The following is a 22861-nucleotide window of genomic DNA, read 5'->3' on the forward strand; positions in this document are numbered from 1 at the left end:
TGTGAGACCACTGCAAAGTGCAAAGATTAAACAGATCATCTATATCTGCCCCACCAGCTTCTTGTTTCTCAGCTGCTCTGTGCCTGGTTCTTCTTTTAAACCTCCATCAGATCAGATCAGATTCTGACTTCTTGCTCTCCCACTGATCCCATCCTGGCCTCTCCTGCTGTGACCGGCTGCTCCTTGTACCTGACCTATAGGCAGTTAATGTAAGGATCTTGGTTTCATAAGTAATTGTCTTTCTACCAGTCAGTTTGCTAACCTCTGGCATCCAGCAGTGTGTATGCAGCTGTGAAGGTGTGTAACCTTTGCAATATGTTCTGCCTCCTGTCTGCTGTCTGTCTAACCTCTTTGTGGGTCACATCCACTCCTGAACCTCTGACACTGACAATGTGTAAAATGTACAGAATTACCCATTTATATTATTATAGACGGCAGGGATGAAACAAGGAACACAAGCTCATTACTTCTCTCCCATCACTCAGTTTACTTATCTGTCTCATTAAACAAGTGTAATTTTAACTGAAACTCAACAAAATGCCTACATAACAACAAATAAAAAAATAAACAAAACTGAAGTGAAATTATTTTCAACTCTACTTTTTGTGAATGCAGTCATTAAAGTTGTGTTTCTCCCTTGACCTCCTGCATGCTCTCTCTCTCAAGTCATACAACACTCAAGCAAAGAGAATAAATATATATATAGTTATATATATAACCTATAAATCCGTGTTTTTCTCCCCAATTATTCCGAAACAGTTAATATTGCTCTTAATTTCAGTTCAGTTTAGTTGTATAAAGAGTAAGGAAAGAAGGAAAGGAAACCTAAATATAGTTTGTCCATATTTTGCTGTGGTGAACATTTTGTACTAAACAGCTGATAGTAATGATTTACATCATCCACATGAGATAAGTAATCTACTTCTCCTGATGATTTCTGCAAATACACATCTGATCACTGCAAATAAATGATCATGTGACAAATGTAATGTAAGAATACAAGTGTGCTGTTACAAACTGAAGACACTAAAATAAATAGACTCCCACTTCCTGCTCTGTGTTCTCTACCGGCACACAGCTGTAAACACAAACAATTCTCTACTGGGATTAACTTTCACTGCTGGGATCACAGAGAAGCAGACAGGAAGCAGAGCAGGTGAGATCAGATGGGGATGGAGGTCATGTTGGTCGTCTAAATCTCAGTGGAGTGGAACATTGTGTGGAGCTCCCTGTCAGCCCTGACACACAGCTTCCTGCAGGGAGCGAGGGAGATATTTCTCTGATGTTTTAGACAGTAATTATGTACAAAAAATGCCCATTAGCCCAGCCCTAGTAAATACTGGACGACAGAATCCACATTATGACTCTGCAGAACAATTGAAAAACAGTTATGATGATTGGGAAAGGCTGGCTGAGTACTCCATGAAAAGTAATTTGGGGAACGTATTAACACCAATTAAATACATGTGTGGTTGCATGATAAAAAGTCTAAATAATTACGAAAGAAAAAACAATTAAGTTGCAAACAATATTTTGATTGGTTCTTCTGACATAATAATAATGGTAGTTACATCCACATAATTTTGTGTGGAATTTAAACTCTTGCGGTCGTGCTAAATGCTAAATTCAACATGCGAGCATGAATATGTTTTGGACCAGTGGGAATGTCATTAGTTTTAAAGAGATTAAATCTTAAATCTATGACGATGTGGAAAAAATAACTACGGTATTTTTCACCTGTTGTAGAAGCTTGATTAAAAGTCTGAGGCTGACCAAAGTACAAAATCTCATTGCTAAAAAAGCCAATAATTAATAACAATAAGACATTTCACTGAAAAAGACTACTTTAAACCTCATGCAGGCAGTAAAGACAGCAAAGCAACCCAATATGGTCATCCCTAGAGCCATGGTGCCAGCATGGCCAAAAATATCAAAAGAAAATCAGATGTTTACCAATCAGGAACAGCAGCAATAATATCTGGCTTTATTTGCATCCTTTCATCTGACTTCTTCCACATACATGTTACTACTTTCCTCGACAGTGAGCTGAGAGGAGACACATAAAAGGTTTCATGGACAGGGCAGTTTGAAAAGGAGGATTTTAACTACTCAACCACTGTGTTGCATCAGCATCTTGATGACAGGCCTGGAGAGGAGGCTGTGTTTGCTGTCATGGTTGAACACAGCCTTAATTCATTCAACACACATTGTAATGGAAGAGAAAGTGGCACACTGAGGCAAGCTTGTGTTCATGGAATAGTAGGTGGAATACTGAAGGAGGGGGAATAAATGGGAAGAGTATCAGCGGAATTCAATGAGTAATACTGCAAGTGGAGCGCATTTCCTAAAGTCTGTGTAGAGAAAGACTGAACCACAGCAGGTGTAATGTTTTGTCTGGCACTTTAAATGACTTTGACCTTTGAGAACAAGTGGTCCCAACATTGTGATGATAAAGTGGCCAAACACCATCAGAAATAAAGACCTTTGGAAGAAACAAACCAAAGGGGAAGCAGACACCGAGATGAAGCGCAGAAATCAGGGTTCGATTGGACACATTCTACAGAAACACAAGATCAATGTAACGGTGCAATCTTTAGAATTACACCAACATGGGAAGGGAAAACGAGGGAGACCCAGAAACAGCTTTCCTGTGACAATAGACACGGAGACAAAAGAATTGGATGGGTTTGGAGAGTGCAGAACAGGATTGGGGTGATATAAGGGAGTTTAGATTGGCCTGTGCTGCACTAGGAGCGATTGGGGTTTAAGTTAAGTGGGTCAAGCAGCCTGACAGACAGGTGAGCTGCAGGCTCAGGTGCATGCTCTCAAATTAGAAGTGATGTTATTGTAGTATTAGGGGGTAAATATAGGTTAATTTCAGAGCACTGTTGTGTGGAAATGGAAATATTGAATTGTTGCACAATGAATGGAGTGAAAGAAAACAGAGTGGATGACTCTCAGCTGAAGTTTGAAGATGGTTGACACTTTACAAAAGAATTGACCTACATATTGTTATTCCTTTATTTGAAAAGCTACCACCTCTTAACTTTAAACTGTTAATCATCGCCTCAGTTGATAAAATCAATTATCTTGTGGGAAAGTTATATAAGCAAATACATGTTGAATAAATTAAATGTGTGCACACGTCTGGAAGATAAAAAGAGAGTTATGTAGTATGTGCACACAAACGGAAACTGGACTGTTGTTTCATATAATGGATGTGAAAAGCAGCAACATTGTGGGATGTTGTAAACACACCAGAGCGCAACAAGCATTCAGCTAGTAAAAAAGAACAATGGCATCAATAAAATGTTATGTCATCATCTTAAGTCGATAAAACTTCTTCCATTCACGCTGAAAAGGATATAAAACCTTTATCCTCTTAAAGAAATACTTACATTCTCAAACACGCTATCTGTTGACTTATTGATTCCCTTTCTGTTCACACTCACCCACACATAGATTACTACTCTCTTACAGAGTCTGAATCACAGTGTAGGAGGCTCAACCTTCCTCTGTTCAATTACAGCAGCAGCAGTATAGTCTGATAGAAAACGGCTACTGTAGGAAGCAAAGCTGTAAGCAAATAATGGGGCTGGATGTGTTGTACATAACAGAGGTCAAGGACCTTTTTTCTGACTGCCCAGTATGGTGGATGTAAACAAGACACCTTATCCCATAATTTTGCCATTGTGTACTTTCTTGATAGTGTTCTGATAAGTGATGTTTGCTGTACGTTGTAACAATGAGCTATTTGTACTTATGAATGTGAACCATGCAGCTAATACAAAAATACATCCACATGTTGATCCAATCTATTCATTGTTTTATAAAGATGAGTTGTTTATAGAAAGGTGCAGGACAGAATAGGTCAAAGAGAAAGACGCAGCATCAACTCAACTTGCTCAGCCTGTGTAGAAAACCAAACAGAGATAACATGTTCACGAGTGAAAGACAATAAATCCTGACATTACAGCTCAGACTGGATGGCTTAGATGGAGGACGACTCTCTCCAACTCAATGCAGCTGACAGTGAAACACTATTCATCACAGACACTCTCACCATGTGGCTGCTGCTGCAGGGTCAGGGTGCAGCACATTTCACAGACAAATGTGATCCAATTAGATTAACTCAGTTATGGAAAATGGCCAATAGCTCAAAAGTTTACTTAAATCACTGCGCCAAAAATCATTCACACAGCAATGCTAAATACAAATACAAAACCGTAGTGACATTGGTCTGTCAATGACCTAATGATGGGGAGTAGAACCTGGCTTAATTTCAGTCCAGCCAATCCAGCTGCTGAAAGCTCTTTGTCTCTTCAGTTTCAGACTAATGAAGGAACGGAGGCTGACAGCGTCTGCTCCATGCCAGGAAGAGACAGCATGTGTGCCAGCTCAGTCTGCCATGGCAGCATGGGAGAGGTTAATGGGGTCAGGCACGAGATGAGGTGAAGAGAGCTCGGGCGTAATCACAGATAGAAACAATATCTTTATATTGATGAAAAGGGAAATATGGAGCTTATTAATTTAGCCAATTGAATCTGTTTAATGGTTGAAGGCGGGTAATAGGGCAGTGAGCTGAACAGAAACAGCCTATTTTCAATTAGTTGTTCATGGCAACAGCTGCGTCTGTGTTCCTGTGTGTGAGTGGAGATTGAGTAAATGTCGGGCTGTAACCTGGAATGCCTCCATCTCTTGGTGTGATAACCAAGTGAGGAAAATACACAGAACACACAGCACTTCTTTCAAAGTGAAGGTGAACACAAACTCGAGAGACTGAATGACTTTGTGTAAAAGAGAGAAAGCGGAAGGAGAAAGACAAAAACAGAAAATAGAGCACTTTTACTTTACCTACTCGTGACTTTGTATTCATGGAGTTTGACATAAAAATAACTGTTTTGAAACTTGTCCTTAATATCTTGAGAGGCAAAGATGGCACAGAGGAGAAGATGGAGTACAACTATAAACACACACTGGCAGTTCAGCATGCAAAGAAAGCATCAGGCCTTTGAAACCTGCCAAGAGCAGAGCAGCTCTCTCTCCTAAAAGCCTTTAATTCCTCCTCTTTACTTCTTGCATAGCCGGTGGTAGTCTGTGTGGAGTGTGTGATACCAGCAGTGTGTTTGTGTACTGTATCTTTTGTTTGTTCTAAATGAGCGAGTATTTAGCGCTGTTGGGGGTCTTTGAGCGGGAAAAATCGGTGTTATTAACTGATGATTAAAGATTTGTTTTTCACAATCTTTGTTCATGCAGACCAAAGACTGTAAAAAGCAGAGGCAGATGAGGCTTTGGCGAGGCCAGTCCAAATCCCAGCATGCAAACAAACACAGTGAGAAATGCTTTTTGTGTCCTGCAGAAGTGAGGTCAGAAATCATACACAAACATACATACAGACACACTGTCCTCATGAGAGGAAAAACAACACCCGAATAAGGAAAACCAGCAGGCTCCAATAGGACACCGTCACAGTGATGAACAGTTAATCCTTCTCTCTCTGGTGGGACAGCACAGCACGGCATCTCCCTGCTGTTTGCCTCTCATCCGTTTTTATCTCTCAGCTGTGTTTCTTTGTCTTTCCACACTTTAAGTTCCTGTTTCTCTGACATGTCCTCCATCCTTACACTCCACTTGTTTTTGGTACACATTCTGTATGACATTTATTCTCACATCATGGTTGTTCTTTCGTGCTAGAACTCCGTACATCTCAAACACTGCTCCATACATCCTGGTTCCAATGCTACGGCTGGTTGATTCTTAAGTGATTTACGACACAGACGCTTAAGTCTGGGCTGAATCCACTTCACACTCAGTCAACAGCAGACAAAGCCTTAAAAGACAGAGCCTCTCCTCTTCTACTCCCCTCACTTTTTCCCTCTTTGTTCCCTTTCTCTGCACTCAGCTGTAGATGATGGAGATGGAAATGCTTTTGCTGCATCATATAGAAAAGGTTTTTCTTTGAATGAGACTTGAAACATTTCATTTTTCATTTCACATAGAGAACAATGTCTGGTTCTGAATTGGAGAAGGGATTGCCTGCAGTCTCTGCTCTCCTAACTTTAGCCTGATATGAAAATATCCTGAGTAAAATTTGGTTAGAGATGGTTCAAGCTTGAGAATAATTCCATGACTATTCAGGAAAAAGATTGGAGTGTGGAATAAAGGAGCAGCTGGGAGGAGAAATGAAGAAAGATTAGGAAAAGCAGTGGCCCTCGAGATAAATTACCAACGATGCAAAAAAGAAAATGAAGTGAAAATGCATTCAATAAAGGAAGAAACATAATGAAGCATCTGTGCACACAGTGAAAGGGGGAAATGTAATAATGATGCAATGTTTTGATAAAGATGTAGAAAAAATTGGAAGCTTTATACACAGAGAATGTTTAAAATGGATCATGGCTCTGGAAAGTGATTAAATCCCACCAAAACAGCCAATGAAAATAACATGAGTGAAGATGTGAAGCTTTGTCCTGGTTTATAGGACAGAAGATGGAGGTCAGTCTGTGTGCGGTCGCTCTGTTTGCAGAGTCTGGTGGAGAAGAGACGGAGAGAGCTGAGGTCCAAACACTGACAGGACACAAGAGAGCAGCTGCAGCCCTCTGGCTCTGACAGAAGACAGGAAGAGGTTCAGGTAGAGGAGGAAATGGTAAGCTATAAGAGGAAAGGACCAAGGACTGGACACCGACAGGACACACAAACCCCCCACTCACAGTGTCGAGCTCACATCATGTAGCCTTCATTTAAACTGAGGACTGCAGGGTGCTGGTTTCCATTTGAATAGGACTGCTCTGCTTTACTCAGGGAAACCTCATATGCAGACTTCTAATACAGACTCTGAAGGCTCCCAAGATAGAAATAAAAGCCAATCTAATTTCTATTATCAGCTGATTCAATGTTCATTTTCTCCATTATGAACGGTCATCATCTCACCATCTGCTGGGCTACAGTGCTGATCAGCTCAGCAGGTGTGTTGTGATCTAATAGGATCAGACAGGTGTGAGACATGCAGGATAATAACACCTCTGCTCCAACAGAGGAAGCTGGAGGGAAGTCAACAGCTCCATGATGGAGGAACATACTAGAATAAGAACTCTTTTCGTTGGAGAAAATATAACACTAAAATAGATGAATATGCACTTGTGCAGCTGTGAAGCCATGCTCTATATGACTTACCCATTTGCACATAACTGGTAAGTTATGAAGTACTTTAGATTGGGGTATGATTAAAGGGCACTCTAAGCCTCTTTTGAATCCTATATATAACATTGGATATGTTCTGTTGGAAATAAACTTCATGCCTATTCAGTGAACACAGGTCTGACTATAAAGAGAGCAATGTGATGTTAGAAATAGATGGAGCAAAGTCAGAGTAAAATAAGGTGAATAAAGACATGCTGAAAAGAAAATGACATTAATCTGAATACATCAGATCACTGTAACATCATCTTCCCTGAAACAATGTCTCAAACCAATGCTGTAAAATGCTCCAAGTCAATCTTCTGAATTAAATTTATATTACACAATAAAAGCTTCATAAGAACAGAACTTCAAGACATGTTTTTCTAAAATGATGAAAGCAAAACAAAGTTCAGTACAAAGAGAATGTAATGTTGATGATTCACTGAGAGAACAGTGTCTTTACATCTTCTTTCTTTTTAGGCAAATTTCCACTAATGTTCCTGTGATAAATTTCCTTTGAAGCAGCATAAAGAAAAGCTTCAAAAATGTGTTGCTGTTGTCTTCATCCCCATCACAACCACCAAGAAAAGTAACAGTCCTTGCTGTTTGTATGTATATTTTAATGAAGTGATGTCTTGCTGAGGATCGTGAAACAATAATACTCTGTTGAAGGTCAAGCAGCTTGTTTCACATTATAATGTTACATATAAAGCCTCAGGATTTTAATAGCTGAGTCATAGATTATTTTCCCATTGTTACAATTTTTGGTCAAAGTAACAATTAGCTTCTATTGTCGATTAATCTGACAGTTATCTTCTCTATTTCCCAAAGCTCAATGAAAGAATATTATATTTTGAGATTTGGAGCTGTTGAAAGTGTTATTAATACTGAAAACTGATATGCAAACTCTTATTAGACGTGGAAATTAAAAAGCTGTGTGAGGAAATGATGACTGACTTCCATCTTGATACAAATATTCCATTTAATTTCAGGTTGTAGTGATGTGCTGATTTGTCACATCTGACTGATTCTCTCTTTTATATCATTCACTGAATATTAACTGACAAGCTGATGTCAATTATCGTCAACTGTGCTGTCTGATAGGTCATAAGAATCACTGCTGATGGCTGATGCTCATCATCATTTGTCAGATAAATAACCTTCATTAAATTAAAGCAGAAACTCAGCATCAGTATTAATAAACTTTTGACACATGACACAGGAAGTTTGGAAACAGGAAGTTTGTGCTTTCTTCACTCAGTCTTCATTTACTGCTGTCAGAAGTTTGAAGTGCTCCCATTTCATCCAAACATATTAAATGTCATTTGAAAGTCAGATTTCATAATTATATCTGATTGTTCATATGCATATCAAGATCTGAGGAGCACAGAGGAGCACTGGGATATTACCTGTCATCCAACAGACGGCTAAAAAAATACTGTTAAATATGAAGAATGATATTTAAATATGTCTGCTAAATGGTAAATGGACTGCACTAATATTGCACTCTTATAGTCTTCCAGACACTCAAAGCACTTTACACTACATGTCAACATTCACCCTTTCGCACACACATCCACACACTGATGGCAGACGCTGCTATACAGAGAGCCAAGCTGCCCATCAGCACTGATCTAATCACATTCACACATCGATGACTGTCGGCCTTAGGAAGCAATGTGGGGTTCAGTGTCTTGCCCAAGGACGCTTCGACATGCGAACTGCAGGAGCTGGAAATCAAACTGCCAATCTGCAGATGAGAGCTGCTTACTACAATGTGCTACGATGCCAAGTGTCTCTGGTCAGCCAGAAAGCTAATGTGCACAGTAACCATGATGATGAAACTTGATGACGATGGTTAGCCCCAAGTATCTGTGGTGCAACAAATTTTCATGCTTGATTTAGTTACAAACTAACTTGTAGTTACTGAGGCTGTCCTGTCGACTTTACTCCCCAACTTAGCATAGACCTTACACAAAGTGCAACCCAGAGCAGGGTTTATTTTCTTGTTCACCTCTTTCAGACTAACAGCAGGAAATTACACCAAAAAGCTGCAATTTTCATGCGAGGTCACAAGTGCAGGAAGCAGGCTTAGTAATAAGTGTCTTTTGAAGGCAGCATGGCTGCACTTTCAAGGATTTAATACCTGCTCTTCCCCCCACTTTCATCTCCTTACTGATGAGCCAGGTGTCAGGCAGAACACACTGACAATGTTGAGAAAGGATTCATCTTGCTGATGTCAAGATGGATGACATCTCTCTGTTTACCTGCCATTGACTCTCCATAATAAGTGTTGGAGGTTAGAGATCTATTTACCGAAGATGGAGCTTTTAACAGTCCACATTATGACAACAACAGATGATAAAGAGTGTCAACAATCTGAGCAAGTACTGAGTTATTCACATTGTTCAAATCTCTCTGGGCTAAAAAAGTCAACAGGCTGAGTTATGAAGCTCTTTTCCTCTTGAATCTGTGACCCTGAAAAAGTTCCATTTGAAAGCTTCAGTGAATCTGAGAGGACTTATTATGGACTGATGGGAATGCAAAGGTACTTCACTGTCATTTCTACCAGCAGCCAGCAGACAAACACTCCTCAGAAGTCCTCTTCACCTCGCTCTAACAAAGAGGTGGAGGTGAGTTCAGCTGCAATTCTCAGAAATGACCTTGTTTGATAGAAGTGGACGCAGTGGCATTACGAAGCCACACCTTTTTAGGTGACAGTAGTTTTCAAAAAAACTTCAGGGGACGGTGAAATTGTAATCTCATGCAAACAATGTACAGTAATAAGTAAAGATAAGGATATAATTTAGCTCCACATACGTCCATAATGACACTGGCACAGTCACAAAATTGGTGAATCACAATAATGTGAACTGAACCTGATAAATTAGCAATTTTGTATAATTTTATAGCCCAGTGCACAGAGAGAATGGCAGACACAGTATTAATTTCACAGTTCATACTCCATGTTTTATATCTCTTTGAGGCAGTGGTTTATCAAACTCAGACAAAGCTGTTAGACTGGTAGAGATACTTTGATCTGCTCATCAGAATGCTTGAGAGGCATTGATTCAGAGTCTAGTGTGTATTCAGTTAATCACAGCAGGGCAGTCGATACAAACAGATTGGTGACGAATAACAGTTTATTTCATTTGAAGAAACAAAAGAGAAAATGTGTGAAAACGTTCTCTTTTTGTTTTTTTGTTTTGTTTGTTGGAGCTGATGAATAGTTCCACCAATTACTCCAACAAACCAAGAGTCATATGGAACACATAGAGTACAGAGGGAACGAATGCCCTCATACTGAAATGATGATGTCAGTCTTGTACTTTAAACAAGGACATCCATTCTGCTGTAAGAGCTGTTCAATGCTGAGGATGATTGAGGACCTACAAGAGTTGGTGACATTTACCCAGAACCTGCACTTTCAACAGTCCCCACCCACCCCCCAAAAAAGGCAGAAAGTAATTTTACCTTCAGTGTCCCGTATGGAGTGAATATTGACACAGAGGGTTTCACTGGGAGGACAGGCTGTGGACAACGAAACTCATGTCAAACCTGTCAACAGCCGTGACACACAGAAAAAAGTTCACGCTCTCCAAGATAATTACACATAATTATCGAGTTAGAGGGCTTCAGACATGTCAAAATGGAGGAGCCAATGTGGGAGGCAGTCAAGATAAAGGTTAAGAGCCACTGAAGATAAGCACGCTGCAGTGAGTTGAACTTGGTAAAGCTGCAGGACTTTTTTTAATGCTGCTTTTGAATTTGGCAGAATTCCAACCTTCAACTGGCAATTAAAGTCTGGACTAGTTTAAAATCAGCTGAAGCATGAAACTGCAAGACAAGGTTTAAGTAGATAATGACGACCTTTTGATTGACTTAACAGTGGTAAGACTTTGTAGTAAGCTGACATTTCCTGTGTCGGTATGTTAGAAGCAAGGCTTTAGGAATGGTAATATCAGTATGTCGTTCCACAAAGTTCATACAGATCAAAATATTTCAACAGCTTTTTGAGGGAAGCTGTGAAATATGATAACTTAAGTGATCCCCTGACCTTGTAGCTGGCCTCACCATTCCTTTACAATTCCCAGCAGCCTCAGTTGTACATATTTACTCCTGATTTGTGGATGTTAACATGCTAACACTTCAAATTAGGATTCTGGACATGGGACACGTATGTATGCTGCAAGTTGCCATGAGACAGAAGGAGAGATGGAGAAAGGACATTGTCATTGATATTCAAGTGTGGCCCATGTACAAAACCAATGTAGAAAATGTCAGACTGAAAAAAAGATGTCAGTCTTCCAAGGACAAAGCCAAATGTAACATGACAGCTATAGAGGAAGAGGAATGGGTAAGAAGGCTGATGAGGTCATCCTGCAGAGAGACACAATAACCTGATTCATCATTCCTTTCTCCATCCCTCTCTAAATTATATTGACCACAACGTCATGCCTTCCCTCTATCACACTGATCCAAGTGACATTGCACTTCTACACTTGTACTTCCTCCAAACATGTACAGATACACGCTTACAGAGCAAAGATCAAGTCACTATTTTCAATGTACTGCATTTATGTAGCATCTTTTCAGTCTTCGACCGGTAAAAGCACTTTATATTATATTCACATACACAAATTCATACACTGGTGGCAGAGACTCTCAACCTGTTCATCAGGACACTTCAACATCCGGCCTAGAGGGGCAGGAGATGAAACTTCTGCTCCTTCTGCTCTGTCTCCTGAGCTAAAATAAGTTGCATGAGTAACTGCCCTGTGCAACTTTGACAAATGACACACCTGTTCTTGAAATGACATAGTGATAGTGAAGGTTATATCTGGAAGCCAGTCTTGTCAGTCAGTAAAACTTGGAGGCCTGAAGTCTAAGACTGTAAAAGATTCTGGGGTGTAAATTATCAGTAAGGTGCAGGAGAAGAATTAGAGTAGAAGAAATGTCTTATTCATTTTCTTGGAGTCATTCACAGTTTGCAGCAGCTTTACTTAGCCCAGCCTGTCTGTCATTGTCAGCTCTGTATATAAAAAGTAGCATGTCTCAAAATAAAGATGGCAGGGGAAGAAAGATGGACTGGCTTAGGTATTTAACCAAGGAGCAGTAGCTTTCTTCATGTCTGATTATAAAGTGAAAACAGGCTAGATAGGCCTTTCCCCTCTAGTAATGTAATCTCACGTTATTGGCTAAAACTGGAACGGCCTATAAAATCAGCATTAGCTGTCTTAATAAACAAATGATCTGAGGACACAGAGCAATGAGATGTGCTGACTGTCTGGTCTCTAAGCTTATAACTGTTCAAAATGCTCTTTGCCAAATCAGTTTGAATTCCATTAATCTGAATAAATGGGAGTCAGGGTATCAGGCCTCTGCAGTGATGAATAAAGATGTTAAGAATAGAAGAGAGAGAACTTGAATTTATCTGACTCATTTGGAGTCACAATTTAAACCCTCAGAACAGAGACCCATTTTTCTTCATGTCCCACCCACATCTTCTCTCTAATAACTCCTTCCCTCTTCCTTTACTCACTCTTGTAGTTTTTTCTTTTTTTTGCCTCTTTTCTCATTTTCTTTAATCACTCTTTATCTTCCTTTCTCATCCCATCATCTCCGCCTACCTCCCCCCTGGCTTTCTTTTATCGAGTCTAAACCACATTTCCATCACAGTATTTATTAAGGGAGACCGTTTTCTCCTTAGATGCCAAGCTTTTGTCAAATACAAGCACTTGTCCAAAATCAATTTCCACGACCATCAGTTTTTCTCCTCTGTGTCCTCCATTCAGTCGGGTCTTTTCTCCCTCTCAACTCATTGTTTTCTGCTTTGAGCGATAAGAAGAACATAGATTTAGCTACTTTCAAAAGATTGCAGCAAGGACATCATTTCTATGAGTAACACTGTCCTCAATCTGATGGGAGCTAAATAACTCATTATGCATGCTGCAAAAGTGATGATTCCCGTTCAGGTGAAAAAATTCTTAAACAACTGTTAACTGGTTATGTAAGTCCTGGGTGCTTTTCACAGTCTGTTGCTTGGATGGTTCTTTTCCAAATATTTTTGGAGTGAACATTAAACCTGCTCAAATAGCACACCCAGTAAAACATTTTCAATTTTAAAGCTGACACTGGCCCATAGGAGATTGAAGCTTTCTCTAACATTTTATCAAATTTGTACTGTTTTTTTCAATGGTTCATGACTGCAATCTATTTTTGTCAGCTAGAGGTGAGGCAGTTTGAATCCCTGAAAGATTGTATTTCTTGTTCCTGGAACATGAGGTCTCTCTCCCTGTGGGAGACCTCCAGGCAGCTCTGTCACCCACATAACTAAGACGACAGCAGTGACAAACAGCAGGACCCCACACACCTCTCTCTTTCTTACACGTTCCCTCCTGAGAGATGTCGTCCACACCTCACTCCCTCTGTGCTCGTCTTCTCTCTCTGTGAGCAACACTCACCTTTCTACCAGCACCTAATCTCATGTTCTCTTTGTTCCTGTCACTTCTTTACCCTCTTTTACCAACAGCTTTTTGCCCATTTGTCCGCGGTGTGACACACCACACACATAATGAACACTGTCATTATTTATTTTCACCTCAAATCTCACTTTCCCAAAGGCTTGACCCCTCGAGGACTCACAATTCAGGTGTGGGACATTCTTTCCTCTAAACTTTTACCTCTTTGCTCACCTTCCTGCTATTTCTACTCGTTTAAAAATGATGTTTTGTCATTTAAATTCATATAATTCAAATATCGTCATGAATATTTATGGAGGGTTCTGAGATAGGGAGGCAGGAGTGTCGTGTGAGGGAGGCCAGTTTTTACTCCCACATCCCTGGTCATGAAATTATTCAGTGCATCATCTGAATAGCAGTTTTTGAGAGAGCCAAAGAAATAGAGAAAAAGATGTTTTAATTGGCCCACATTTAACAAACATGTTCTCGTCGAAAATTAGTTGTGGTCAGTGCAAATTCTCACCAGATACTATATGCATGAATATTAATGCAGAGCAGTTACAGGACGGAGGTAGCTAATGATTCAGAGACTTTACATTGAATGCTACATAGCTATACAGCTCAACTGATATCATAGCATGACCTCAGGACCTGCAAGGTAGAAAATGTCTATATAGTAGAAAGAAAACATGTTCCCTCTATGATAACCCTGTGATGTCATCTTGTTGTGCTCTGTGATTGGCCAGTCTGCTTTGTCTCTGCAGCTGCTCGTTAGTGCTCGTTAGGTTAACTGGCCACACCTGAGGGCCCAGGCTTTAGCTTTTTACTGTGCTCTTATGCTCCACACATCAACCTCACACACCCATTGTTTCTCATGCACAACCACAACACTGACTCTCCACAACTTGTGTCTTTGATATTTCATTTAAAACTTTAACATTTTCTGTCTAATTTGGTTCATTTGATTTAATAAAATGTTGTTCTTTAACTGCTTTGCATGATGTGTCTTCCTTTTTGTTGTGGCTGCTTGAGCCAGGTCATAACACCACTGACTGATTGTTTTTAATGGCCATTCATAAATAATAATCTACTCATTGGCACCAGCTTCAATTACCATTGATCTATTTTTCCCCAGCAAATGAAATACATTTTATTATCTTTTAAAACTTTTTCTTTTTTAGCATTGACTGCTTTGTATTTTGCCTGGAGCAGAAGTGTTTTATATTTCAAACGTCCAATCACAATAAAACTAACTGCCAGACAACAATTGTATCATAGCTCCTGCCTCAGTTACAGTATTGACTGTTTCCCCACATCCTGTGGCTTTTTGAATCATCTATCTGACTTCTTTGGCATAGCTTCTTAGAAGGTCAATATTCCTCAAATATCCCATTGCTTTGTGTGTGTTCTACTTCTACAATGCCAGCTCAATATAGGAACAGTGTAGCAGACTGGATAACAGTGATCACAGCACGGCTAACTTTCTGTTCAAAAAGTCCAAATACTTTCATCACAAAGCAAGTTATTTCTCTGTACCTTTTAGAAAAGCTTATAAAACACATTTATTTGTATTCATATTAATGCGACTGCTACAATAAAATTGGGAAAAAGTAACGGTCATGATGACCGTTTGAGAAAGATTAGCTTTGAAAGGAACCAGATGTTGACTTGAGGCAGATCAGATCTGTAAAAATCCAATTGGAATTCATTTCAAAGCACTTCTAACTGAGGCTTGGATAGGATTTGCAAAAAAAACCATTTAATGTTTGTTTGTTTTTCCTGAAAAGGGGGGCGAGATAAAAAACAGGACTGATAACTGATGCCCGCTCCGTGCTGCACAATAATATAAAGTTTTTTGGCAAACCAAGCAGTAAATCTCTCCTCTGACCTTCTGTCTGCTGTTTCAAATTCAGACTTCACCCCCAACACACACACACAAATACACACACCCACCAATAAGCAAATGTACCCACACACAGAACCTTCATGACACGCAGAACTTTTCACAATTTTTGTTGATTATCTCACAGATAAAGTAAATATCACAAGATTAAACTCTCCAGTGATTCGAACTGAGCGATGCTGGCAGGATAATTACTTTAACTCCTTACCACCATCAGAAGGCCTTATTTAATTACAGAAAGAACTTTAAAGGTCTGAGGTTCAGCCCCGCTGGTCTGAAGGGGATCAGATGTGGTTTGATCTCATGTTTAAACTGAACACAGTCAATCACTCAGCACAGTGTGCTTCCAACCAGATGTACTCACGGAATCAAACTTAATCGATGAACTGCATATAGTTAAACAAGTTCCACAACTCCCCATGACATCATAGCATACAATATACACCTGACGACACCAGCAACAAGATATTTTTTACAAGACATTTTAATCAATATATAAGTAAAAACAAGCAGAAGTGGAAAAACAACAAGCACAGCTCTGCAGAACATCCATCCAGTAGACTATACATCATTCCAAGCTAACTACCCTAATTATAATGTCCATCAATAACAGACAGGAGACTAATTTAGTAAAGTGGGTTGAATCAACATGCTGTATTGATTATCAGTGCTGCTGCTGGACTCGACTTCTGTACAGTCTAAAATGGTTTTCTTTTTCCCTTATAACCTCAGAGAGGCAGAGAGAGAGACAGAGGGATACCTGAGGGGACAAAGATTTACTTTGTTTTGGTTCATAAAACACTCAATAAGCAACTGAAGAAAAGCTGCACACTCAGCTCTGTAACACAAACATGTTTCCCTACCCTTTGGGCTCCTTTCCTGCAGCTTTTATAGTGAGGATTTTTTTATTTCAAACGCAAAATGAAATTTAACAGACCACTAATAAAACTCTCGCAAACCTGTTACTGAAGCTAACACTCCTGGGGTGTCTCCCTCTTCTAATGTATTATTCCTATTGATCACTGTCTTTAAAATCAGGTAGATCTGTTTTGTCATCGTGAACCTTGCTGGTGCTCTCTGAATCTTTCTTATACTGAATAATAAATAATTTTATTGAAGCTTGCATTTCTATGCATGGGATATTTCTGTATTAATGACTTAAGAGGTCTATTTTTCTCAGTCTGTGTATTTTTAACCAGCCTGTTTAGTACTAAGCTACCAAAAAGACATTTCCCTGTAGGTTATGTAAAAACATAATTGAGCAAAATCCTGCTCTTCCTGGGGACAAAAACCTCAGCATATACAGAATAACTACCTTCATATGGGTAACTCAAATAAAATAGTAAATTGCCACCACTGTCCATAGCTGCCTGCCGAGACTAATGCAACTAGCCTATATGTTAAGAGACTGCATCCATATGACTCACATGATTTACCTTTCCTTATATATGTTGTTATGTTGATGTTATTTTTGGACGTTTGGCAGAAAATTCAGCTTATTTTGTTTGTTTTGCCATTTCAGGGAAATATTTCAAAGTGGCTCCATTGTCAGATTGCGGCGGCGCCAATACTGGCTCTAAAAATGCAGACAATATCAATTAATATACCTCTCTGCCCAATCCACACAGGCAGCATCATATTCAGGCACTGTTCAGCACCATGGACAGCTACACAAAAAACTTGTTTTAATATAAACCCACAGTGAATAGGATCCTCTTTTCCTCTGCAACCGTCCAAATTATCTGAGGCACAGAAGAGCAGAATATTATATAATATTATATATATTAATATATTAACACGTTATACATTTACATCCTACGTTGCTCTTCCTTATTTATAAATAACACAGTAGAATTATATTGACTTTAATTGATAGAAGCCTTTCATCCAGACAAATCTTGCATCTGCAGAATCTCACTTTATGAGTAAAACATTCTGACCAAAAAAAATAAAAAATCTCTGCAGAAATAAACTTCAGCTCACCCTGAACACACAATTACATTTCCTCTGTGTGAACAACAATGACTTCACTGTTATTGAATAAAACTGCATTTGAAGCAGCTGTTTTTGGCTCCAGGAAATCAAAGTGAAAAGTGGAACCCTGTCAGCCTCTCCCCTCTCTTCAGAAGCAGCCCTTTCTTCACACTTTATCCTCTAATCTTCATTCAGCTAAGTTGTCTCATGAGATATTTTGGCTCCTTCTGTGTCAGTAAGTCATATCCCCTCTTATTCCTCATGAAAAAACAAAAGGTCCTTGGCAAGCCAAACTGAATTAGGCATGGAGAAAAATTATCCTTCATCCCTCACATAGTGAGATCCATTTTAGATAAGAAAGCTCCTCCTCCAGAGACGACATACCTCAAGCCTTCTCATGGACTCTCTTTAGACCCGGGCATGCACAGAATCTCACACAGACATGAACTCTGCAGCATTTTAACACAAGAGAGCCACACAATATCAGATCTATTATACAGTAGATGGTAATAGTTTTTGATCCACTGCATTTCACAACATGAAGATGGTCCTTAAGGAGCCCAGGCAGCCATGTTCTTCTAGAAACCACAAGAACACAGAAGTCTCTTCAGAAATACATTCAGCAGATATGTTTAGTTCAAGGGTTTAAATCTGCTCTGAACTGTTTCTCATGACTACAATAATACAACTGAACAGTTCGACCGCAGGAGAGATACATAAAACATGTTAAATGAGTAATGACAAATGCCTCGCTGACAAAAGTGAGTTAAACTATGTTTTCACAGTTCTATTAACTTGAATAGACACAATAGATACCCCAACTTTATAGCCAAAGCATGAAGCAGCTTCATCAGATCAACAGACATCTTACATTAGTGATAAAGGCTGCTGTCAGAACCATGTCATTACAAGAGATAGCAGCAACACAGCCTGGACTTCAGCAGGCACTAGGCACAAAGGGACAAGCAGCAGATTTATTTATTTGTCCTGCCTGAGGACTCAAAATGTGCTCAAACTTTAAATCACTAATGCTTCTCCTGTCTTTCATTATTCTCCTCGGGTCAGTCTGACTTTCTGCTGTCCTAAAGCTCCCAACATTTAGAATAAACAGATGGTTCACAGTGAGACTGTTGTCCTCTGTCCTCTGCATAGACGTCTTTGTGTGAATACATACACACAATTGCAATTTTCTTATTTGTGGTGAAAGTGTGGGGGTTAAGATGCAGAAAAAAATCTATTCAAACTACCCATTCTAATGTTTGTTTTGTCACTGATTGGCTGACCTTATCATAATAACAGCAGACCCTGTCCACATCATGCACCAGCATATGCTTTAGTGTTTCTGTTCTCTGTATAAAAGGTTCATTCAGGGCAGTAACACTGAAACAAAAGCATCTGCATTAACATTCGGCAGCACTTCCATTTAGGAGACATGACAGCAGCATGGAAACACAGACAGAATCTGCTGTTGGAAAATGGTGCTCAGCTCTTACAGCAGCCTTGTTTATGTGTTTCAGAGAGGTAATGGGATGTGCTGAGTAGTTTTAACCCAAATACAAGCCATTTTATGGATCCAAATATTCAGTGTTCCAGGTAATTTTGGTACTTTTGTGCTGAGCTCAGATTATAATAGAGCAAATATTTTCATGATAGTAGTCAGCAGCCATCTTTTCCACTGTACTAAATCTAAGAAGACATTTTAGAGAAGTAGGGGACCCTCAGACTCAAATTTTAAATGCCCTTGGTTTTTGAAATACCCTTCATCAAAATGTGCAATCACTTTCATGGACATGAAATACACTGTGGCATGGAAATGTGTCCATATAGTATGACAGATATGTTTTCATTAAGAGCAACATTTGGCAGGGTCATTCCCCTTGTAGTGGAGGACTTTACTTGCTCCATCACAAAACATAATCAAGCAGGTAAATAGAAACCTGCAGAGGTGATAGCAAAGACAAAGTTGTTAACACTGATGGACTGTGACAGAGAGAGGTGTTGCACCTCATTTTTTTTCTTTTTAATACTGCTGGAGAGAAAACATAGTCTTCAAAAGAATCAAGAAGAGGTTACAACCATTACTAAAGTCCTGACATTCACCACTGATGGAGCAGCTTCATCCTGCAATCACTGATTTATGGACTGGACACTATTAACAACTGTACACTTGATGGATCTTGATGTACACTCAGGAACATAATGTGCTTTTTTAGAAGTCTTGTGGGAGTGAATTAGTGTCGATCACACAGTGCAGTGCCAGCATGCTACCATGCAAGAAATCACTGATTAATGCACATAGAAATATTACTTTTTAAGATTAAGAGTCTCTTAATCTGCTCGCTGTCTTCTCTCTTTTAAGTGTGATCCTCTTTATGTGCATAATTAAATCTCTAGTGTTTTGTGTGTGTGATGCATAATTGCAACAATATACACAGTCTCAGGATTCATGAATATCTGAATTACAGTTGAGGTGTCGTAAACAGTCCAGGCAGCTCTTTTTTATGTGACTCACAACAAGCTTTAAATCTTCTGAATCAGCTGGAAAGACATGAGCAGTAAATCCACGAGCCTGATGATAAATTCTCTGAGCAGATAAACATCACTGAAGAGAATGCGAGAATTTCATGCCACAAAGCATAAATATGATTAATATAAGTGATGCAGACACAGACATAAACTCTAACCCAGTTCTCTCTGTACTGTATTAACACTGTTGATTCTCCCTTACAGCCCAAAACATCTTTGCTTCTCTCTCCTCAGTAAGTGACAGTAGAGCTGATGAGATCAGAGGCAGGCTGAAGGGCATGTCTGTGTCACTGCTCTTAATCTGAAGCACAATAGCTTCCTGCAGCCCAGTGGAGTGGATCATTTGAACTGAGCAGCTACAAGCTCCAGAAAACCCTGATCCATCTTACACTAACACAAACCCAAGGTGGGTTTTACAGAACCTGAGCTGTATGAGAGATGATGTGCATCATTGCCACAGTGGTTAAGACAAGCAGGTGGAGGAGGAGAGGATGGAGAATGATGAAAGAAGGGAGGTTGTTACTGTACAAATTTGAATTCTGTATGCCTACTTGCTCTGCAAGAAGCACACAAATACTTTTGTGCTGCTCACATCCCAGAATTCAACAGCAGCAGAGAGCCGTGCAGCTCACACTCAGCAGTCGTCTTCAGACTCAGAGGTAACCCTGCAGCGAGGTGGGATGACCCCCCGCTGAAGCTTCACAGCTTCACCCTCCTTTAGTCTAATGGGATTATCACTGCAGCTGCTTTGAGTGAGAATCACATTATCTCAGTGCTTGTAGAGATATTACAACAAAGGATAAAAAGATGTAGAGTATTGTATACAGTGTATTTATAACAAATAAATGTACCGTCTTTGTCACACAGCTGGAAATGAATTGTCAAAGGAAGGGAGAACTGTCTGTCCCTATGCTGTAAAGGGATACTGGGGCTGGGAACTCAGAACAACTGGATCATTTAGGTAGTGGAGGATTGTAGCTGATTTGGCTCCGAAAAGCCACAAGATACAAAAGAGAATGCAGAATGAGCTGAGGAGGTAAGTCACAAAGTGAGGGATGGAAACACTCACAGCTTCAGAGAATTTCTCGATCATAGTACAAAGAATAGCCGACCCAATCCTCTCGTGAATCAGCTGTAGAAGAACATCAGCTACAAGTGGAAGCCTCTGTCACAGCACACTGTGATTAACTGCAGCTCAGGGTTAAAACTAAACAGCTCCCTTTCTTACACATTCACAGGAGCAACATGTTCTGTAAAGCAGAAAACCTTCTTGAGACAAACTTCTCTAAAATAGTTGTGACCATGATTTTCATGAATATAACATTAATTATAGTAAGTTCTGCTAAACATGCATCACCCAGTACTTGTCTTCCTTCTATTAACGATCTGTTCTAACTCTACAGTGTTCTTGCCAGAGGGTAAACTGTCCAGTTTAGCTGAGCTGGGTCAGGACCTGAAGAGAGATATTACAACACAGAGATACTAAAAGTGCTGATTTAAAACTCCAAGGTCTTCAAATGTCAGAGTTCAGTCTTCATTTCCAACTGAATGCCCTCATGTGCACATACTGTATTCCTCTACAGATACCCTGATGCTTAATAAATATTTATACGAACGCATCAAAGTTATTTACTAAAACTGCAAATAATCAACCCGACTGTATCGAATGTAGTGCAATCTCATTCAGAAAAAGTACACTGTGTAATCATAAAACTAATCAGATATGAAGCAAGCTTTTCTGACAAAGTCACTAAACATGTGAGGCAGCTCTGCTCTATGAAAATGTGAGCTGCACAGGTGCTCATCCACCATCTGCATGTTCTGCATCGTTCCTGCTTCTGAACGAGATTCCTTCTTAAATCTTTTCAACTCGACATGATGACAGCAGCTTTGATTTCCTTCAAATCCTGATGATTAAATTAGAAATCCTCATCAAACAGTTTGTAAAGACACAAAGTGAAGCAGGAATCAAATCAAAGAGCCGTCAGGATGGAAGAGTTGTTAGACAAGTAGGAAGGAAGAAGCTTTCAATAGATTTTTGTTTGTGTGTGTGTGTGTGTGTGTCCTGAAATCTAAATTTCTCTTCAAATCTCAGTGATGTCCTTACCCCACACATGGCAGACACGAATAACAAATTCAGTGAATCCTTGAGTCCATCCAACATTTCCCATCCAGAAATGTCACACATTGTACGCTATGTCAACAAGAAACCAGCAAGAACCCATCGATCCAGCTGAGCCACTCGACTGTTTGTAGTGATTCATTCTTTAACAGGCACATTCAACATCGTCTTCTCTCTTTAAGGAAACCACAAGACCCCTTTCCTAACCACTTGTTTACAGAGCTTTGCTTCTGTTAGGCTGAAATAGATTCACACAGTCTAAATAACACAGCTGTTATCTGGAGCTTACCAGATTGAAACACACACATGCAAGAAAATGATGCTTCCTGGATCAAAAAGGCGCTCTATGAAAGCCAAATTCAGTTGAATTGCTCCAATTTAGATTCAGCTAAATTAAAACACCAGCTGTCAGTGTCAGTAGCTACCTAAAAACCCTTGTACTAATGGACTTGGATAAAACAGCTTGGCATTGAAAGATACATTTCATTGAGCTTGAAGAGGTTTGAGACAGTGTTAAAAGACATTATGTTCACACAGGAGGCAGCCAGTAAAGAGCTCCAGCAGCCTTCCTCATGGAAGTATTTGCTCTTTGTTGTACTTTAGGAAACGATTTACTGCTTAGAGAGTTCTCACTGTGTGAAAATGGACTGAGGGAAATCAATTCAGAGTTTGACCCTAAGAGAGCAAGACATTGAT

This window comes from Semicossyphus pulcher, unplaced genomic scaffold, assembly GCF_022749685.1.
Source record: "Semicossyphus pulcher isolate SPU_LCO1_2020_fin unplaced genomic scaffold, fSemPul1.0.p SCAF_26, whole genome shotgun sequence".
Taxonomy (NCBI): domain Eukaryota; kingdom Metazoa; phylum Chordata; class Actinopteri; order Labriformes; family Labridae; genus Semicossyphus; species Semicossyphus pulcher.